Consider the following 7,500-nt stretch of genomic DNA (forward strand, 5'->3'; position numbering starts at 1 on the left):
AGACAGAGAAAGACAGACAGACAGACAGAGAAAGAGAGAGACAGACAGACAGACAGGCAGGCAGACAGACAAGCAGGCAGACAGACAGACAGACAGAGAAAGAGAGAGAGAGAGAGAGAGACAGACAGACAGACAGACAGACAGACAGACAGACAGACAGACAGACAGACAGACAGACAGACAGACAGACAGACAGAGAGAGAGACTACCACTTCTTCAAAGACAGGTCTGAACATGCTCTCCTTTGAAACGTTTTGGAAGAAGCCAGGCAGAGCTACCTCCTACCATCATATCTACCATACTGGCCACCTCCACTATAGTTCCTACCATCATATCTACCATACTGGCCACCTCCACTATATATCCTACCATCATATCTACCATACTGGCCACCTCCACTATATCTCCTACCATCAAATCTACCATACTGACCACCTGCACTATATCTCCTACCATCATATCTACCATACTGGCCACCTCCACTATAACTCCTACCATCATATCTACCATACTGGCCACCTCCACTATTTATCCTACCATCATATCTACCATACTGGCCACCTCCACTATAACTCCTACCATCATATCTACCATACTGGCCACCTCCACTATAACTCCTACCATCATATCTACCATACTGGCCTCCTCCACTATATCTCCTACCATCATATATCTACCATACTGGCCACCTCCACTATAACTCCTACCATCATATCTACCACACTGGCCTCCTCCACTATAGCTCCTACCATCATATATACCATACTGGCTACCTCCACTATAACTCCTACCATCATATCTACCATACTGGCCACCTCCACTATATCTCCTACCATCATATCTACCATACTGGCCACCTCCACTATATCTCCTACCATCATATCTACCATACTGGCCACCTCCAATATATCTCCTACCATCATATCTACCATACTGGCCACCTCCACTATATCTCCTACCATCATATCTACCATACTGGCCACCTCCACTATAGTTCCTACCATCATATCTACCATACTGGCCACCTCCACTATATCTCCTACCATCATATATACCATGCTGACCATACTGACCATCCCCACTATAGTTCCTACCATCATATCTACCATACTGGCCACCGCCACTATATCTCCTACCATCATATCTACCATACTGACCATCCCCACTATAGCTCCTACCATCACATCTACCATACTGACCATCCCCACTATAGTTCCTACCATCATATCTACCATGCTGGCTATCCCCACTATATCTCCTACCATCATATCTACCATACTGACCATCCCCACTATAGTTCCTACCATCATATCTACCATACTGACCACCTCCACTATAGCTCCTACCATCACATCTACCACACTGACCACCTCCAATATATCTCCTACCATCATATCTACCATACTGGCCACCTCCACTATAACTCCTACCATTATATCTACCATACTGGCCATCCCCACTATATCTCCTACCACCACATCTACCATACTGGCCATACTGGCCATCCCCACTATAGTTCCTACCATCATATCTACCATACTGGCCATCCCCACTATAGTTCCTACCACCACATCTACCATGCTGGCCATACTGGCCATCCCCACTATATCTCCTACCACCACATCTACCATGCTGGCCATACTGGCCATCCCCACTATATCTCCTACCACCACATCTACCATGCTGGCCATACTGGCCATCCCCACTATAGCTCCTACCACCACATCTACCATGCTGACCATCCCCACTATAGTTCCTACCACCACATCTACCATGCTGGCCATACTGACCATCCCCACTATAGTTCCTACCATCATATCTACCATACTGACCATCCCCACTATAGTTCCTACCATCATATCTACCATACTGACCATCCCCACTATAGTTCCTACCATCACATCTACCATACTGGCCATCCCCACTATAGTTCCTACCATCATATCTACCACACTGGCCATCCCCACTATAGTTCCTACCACCACATCTACCATACTGGCCATCCCCACTATAGTTCCTACCATCATATCTACCATGCTGGCCATACTGACCATCCCCACTATAGTTCCTACCATCATATCTACCATGCTGGCCATACTGGCCATCCCCACTATAGTTCCTACCATCATATCTACCATACTGACCATCCCCACTATAGCTCCTACCATCATATCTACCATACTGGCCACCTCCACTATATCTCCTACCATCATATCTACCATACTGGCCACCTCCACTATATCTCCTACCATCATATCTACCATACTGACCATCCCCACTATAGTTCCTACCATCACATCTACCATACTGATCATCCCCACTATAGCTCCTACCATCACATCTACCATACTGGCCACCTCCACTATATCTCCTACCATCATATCTACCATACTGGCCATCCCCACTATAGTTCCTACCACCACATCTACCATACTGGCCATCCCCACTATAGTTCCTACCACCACATCTACCATACTGACCATCCCCACTATAGTTCCTACCATCATATCTACCACACTGACCATCCCCACTATAGTTCCTACCATCACATCTACCACACTAACCACCTCCACTGTTGCTGCTACCATCATATCTACCATACTGACCATCCCCACTATAGTTCCTACCATCATATCTACCATACTGACCATCCCCACTATATCTCCTACCACCACATCTACCATACTGATCATCCCCACTATAGTTCCTACCATCATATCTACCATACCGATCATCCCCACTATAGTTCCTACCATCATATCTACCACACTAACCACCTCCACTGTTGCTGCTACCATTCTATCTCCAGATATGTCACAGAGAACAATGGAAAGAGTGGACGAGACACAAGTACAGTAGGAGACTAGGAAGTGTGTTGTAAGAGAGAGTTACAGTCAAAATGTACTAGTCACCACTTCATAATGTGTTATTTATTAGAAAGCTATGAGTTTCCAGTATGTGAGATCTCCCCCCCCCACTCTGACCGATGTTCCGTTTAGACAATACCAGTGAACTGGTCCCGTCAGTGTTGTTACGGGATGTTTAATACCCAAATGGACCGTTTTACTGCCAACTTCTCTACGTTAGCTGATGATAAAAGTTTGCAAAATGACACTGAATGATGGATGAGCTCTGTGCAAGTACGATGGTGATGAAATATTTCTGGTATCAACATTCTGGTGAGGGTGTGTGTGTGTGTTTGTGTGTGTATGTGTGTGTGTGTGCGCGCGTGTGTGCGCGCGTGTGTGTGTGCGCGTGTGCGTGTGCGTTAGTTATAAGTTAACACCTTTATTTACCCAGACTGTCAGCGATACCAACACACACACACACACACACACACACACACACACACACACACACACACACACACACAACACACACACACACACACACACACACACACAGTATTCAGACCCTTTCTCTAAAATGTATTACATAGATTTTTTTCCCTCATCAATCTACACACAATACCCCATAATGACAAAGCAAAAAACATAACTTTATTTTTTCACACCAGACATGTGGTTTTCAGAGACGTGGTTTTCAGACATGTGAAGTGACACATTTACATTTTTCACGCATTATTATTTTCACCTCCAGCTACATCTGGTCTCCCATCCAGGGACTGACCAGGACCAGCCCTGCTTAGCTTCAGAGGCCATACAAAGCAGCAGGATGCAGGGCGCTATGTTGCTATAATGAATATGCCAAAACTTACAACTGGAAAAAAAGCAGCGAAAGCAAAAGTCAGGGTTAGGTTCCCTACCAATGAGAAGGACAATTGCTGGAAGGAAGGAGGCAGTCACAGAATTCTTTTGGGGGGGCATACATTTACGATACATTTGCTCTTGCATTTAAACAATTATTTTCTTGCAATATTTTGTTTTGTTCTCAACACTTTGAGGTTCATGTTTTGTTCTCAACACTTTGGGGTTTATGTTTTTATTTATTTTTTATTTCACCTTTATTTAACCAGGTAGGCTAGTTGAGAACAAGTTCTCATTTACAACTGCGACCTGGCCAAGATAAAGCAAAGCAGTGTGACACAAACAACAACACAGAGTTACACATGGAATAAACAATAAACAAGCCAATAACACAATAAACAAGTCAATGACACAGTAGAAAATAAAGTCTATATACAGTGTGTGCAAAAGGCATGAGGAGGTGAGGCAATAAATAGGCCATAGGAGCGAATAATTACAATTTAGCAGATTAACACTGGAGTGATAGATGAGCAGATGATGATGTGTAAGTAGAGATACTGGTGTGCAAAAGAGCAGCAAAGTAAATAAAAACAGTATGGGGATGAGGTAGGTAGATTGGGTGGGCTATTTACAGACGGACTATGTACAGCTGCAGCGATCGGTTAGCTGCTCAGATAGCTGATGTTTAAAGTTGGTGAGGGAAATAAAAGTCTCCAACTTCAGCGATTTTTGCAATTCGTTCCAGTCACTGGCAGCAGAGAACTGGAAGGAAAGGCGGCCAAAGCAGGTGTTGACTTAGGGGATGACCAGTGCAATGTACCTGCTGGAGCGCATGCTACGGGTGGGTGTTGTTATGGTGACCAGTGAGCTGAGAAAAGGCGGAGCTTTACCTAGCATAGACTTGTAGATTACCTGGAGCCAGTGGGTCTGGCGACGAATATGTAGCGAGGGCCAGCCGACTAGAGCATACAGGTCGCAGTGGTGGGTAGTATAAGGTGGATAAGAGCGTCTGCTAAATGACGTAAATGTAAATGTAATGGTAACAAAACGGACGGCACTGTGATAGACTGCATCCAGTTTGCTGAGTAGAGTATTGGAAGCTATTTTGTAGATGACATCGCCGAAGTCGAGGATCGGTAGGATAGTCAGTTTTACTAGGGTAAGTTTGGCGGCGTGAGTGAAGGAGGCTTTGTTGCGAAATAGAAAGCCGATTCTGGATTTGATTTTGGATTGGAGCTGTTTGATGTGAGTCTGGAAGGAGAGTTTACAGTCTAGCCAGACACCTAGGTATTTATAGTTGTCCACATATTCTAGGTCAGAACCGTCTAGGGTGATGATGCTGGACAGGCGGGCAGGTGCGGGCAGCGAACGGTTGAAAAGCATGCATTTGGTTTTGCTAGCGTTTAAGAGCAGTTGGAGGCCACGGAAGGAGAGTTGTACGGCATTGAAGCTCGTTTGGAGGTTAGTTAGCACAGTGTCCAAAGAAGGGCCAGAAGTATACAGAATGGTGTCGTCTGCGTAGAGGTGGATCAGGGAATCGCCCGCAGCAAGAGCAACATCATTGATATATACAGAGAAAAGAGTCGGCCCGAGAATTGAACCCTGTGGTACCCCCATAGAGACTGCCAGAGGTCCGGATAACATGCTCTCCGATTTGACACACTGAACTCTGTCTACAAAGTAGTTGGTGAACCAGGCGAGGCAGTCATTAGAGAAACCAAGGCTATTGAGTCTGCCGATAAGAATACGGTGATTGACAGAGTCAAAAGCCTTGGCCAGGTCGATGAAGACGGCTGCACAGTACTGTCTTTTATCGATGGCAGTTATGATATCGTTTAGGACCTTGAGCGTGGCTGAGGTGCACCCGTGACCGGCTCGGAAACCGGATTGCACAGCGGAGAAGGTACGGTGGGATTCGAAATGGTCGGTAATCTGTTTGTTAACTTGGCTTTCGAAGACCTTAGAATCCATTAACATGGATTTATCGGTGGTGACCGTGTTACCTAGCCTCAATGCAGTGGGCAGCTGGGAGGAGGTGCTCTTGTTCTCCATGGACTTTACAGTGTCCCAAAACTTTTTGGAGTTAGAGCTACAGGATGCAAATTTCTGCTCGAAAAAAGCTATCCTTTGCTTTCCTGACTGACTGCGTGTATTGGTTCCTGACTTCCCTGAACAGGTGCATATCGCGGGGACTATTCGATGCTATTGCAGTCCGTCACAGTATGTTTTTGTGCTGGTCAAGGGCAGTCAGGTCTGGAGTGAACCAAGGGCTATATCTGTTCTTAGTTCTGCATTTTTTGAAAGGGGCATGCTTATTTAAGATGGTGAGGAAATTACTTTTAAAGAATGACCAGGCATCCTTGACTGACGGGATGAGGTCAATATCCTTCCAGGATACCTGGGCCAGGTCGATTAGAAAGGCCTGCTCGCAGAAGTGTTTTAGGGAGCGTTTGACAGTGATGAGGGGTGGTCGTTTGACCGCGGACCCATAGCGGATACAGGCAATGAGGCAGTGATCACTAAGATCCTGATTAAAAACAGCGGAGGTGTATTTGGAGGGCAAGATGGTCAGCAAAATGTCTATGAGGGTGCCCATGTTTACGGATTTAGGGTTGTACCTGGTGGGTTCCTTGATGATTTGTGTGAGATTGAGGGCATCTAGCTTAGATTGTAGGACTGCCGGGGTGTTAAGCATATCCCAGTTTAGGTCACCTAACAGAACGAACTCTGAAGCTAGATGGGGGGCGATCAATTCACATGTGTCCAGGGCACAGCTGGGAGCGGAGAGGGGTCGATAGCAGGTGGCAACAGTGAGAGACTTATTTCTGGAGAGATTAATTTTAAAAATTAGAAGTTTGAACCGTTTGGGTATAGACCTGGAAAGTATGACAGAGGTATGGTGGGGTGCGGAGGTAAGCCCAGGCACTGCGTGATGATAAGAGAGATTGTATCTCTAGACATGCTGGTTATAATGGGTGAGGTCACCGCATGTGTGGGAGGTGGGACAAAGGAGGTATCAGAGGTATGATGTTTATGTTTTGTTCTCAACACTTTGGGGTTTATGTTTCACCTTCAACACTTTGGGGTTTATGTTTTGTTCTCAACACTTTGGGGTTTATGTTTTGTTCTCAAAACTTTGGGGTTTATGTTTTGCTTTCAACACTTTGGGGTTTACGTTTTGCTTTCAAAATAATTATTTTTGTTTGCAATACTAAGAATTTTTGTTCTCGACTTCAGAAGTTTTGCTTGATATGAATGTTACAAAGTAAATGACTCACCATATAGTACAATCTATTACTCTACTACAGGGCTTTAAACAGTCCATCCCTCAATGAAACATTAACAAAGGGATTTTCCCCGCCACAGTTTCAGTAAAAATATGAGTGATGGGGCTGGAGAAATGCAAACACGCTCAAGGACTGACATGATATCAACATTATAGTTTGAACCATGTTTTAGTCAAAACATTGATCGTTTCATTTTCACATGTGGAATTGCAAGTTCCGCGTGAAAAAATAATCACATGTGAAAGTGCAAATTAGATTTTTTACATGTGATTTGTTTTTCACTTGTGAACTTGCAATTCCACATGTGAAAGTGACATTTTCATGTTTTCTTACATGTAAAACTGCAGGTCGGATTCTCACATTTCTCGTGTGAAACTGCAGTTCACGTGAGGTGAAAACATGTTATTCAGACAGAAAGACAGACAGTGTGTAGAGAGATGACAGACAGAAAGATGACAGACAGAGAGACAGACAGAGATGTGTGGAGAGATGACAGACAGAGAGAT

Source organism: Salmo trutta, unplaced genomic scaffold (assembly GCF_901001165.1).
Source record: "Salmo trutta unplaced genomic scaffold, fSalTru1.1, whole genome shotgun sequence".
NCBI classification, from domain to species: domain Eukaryota; kingdom Metazoa; phylum Chordata; class Actinopteri; order Salmoniformes; family Salmonidae; genus Salmo; species Salmo trutta.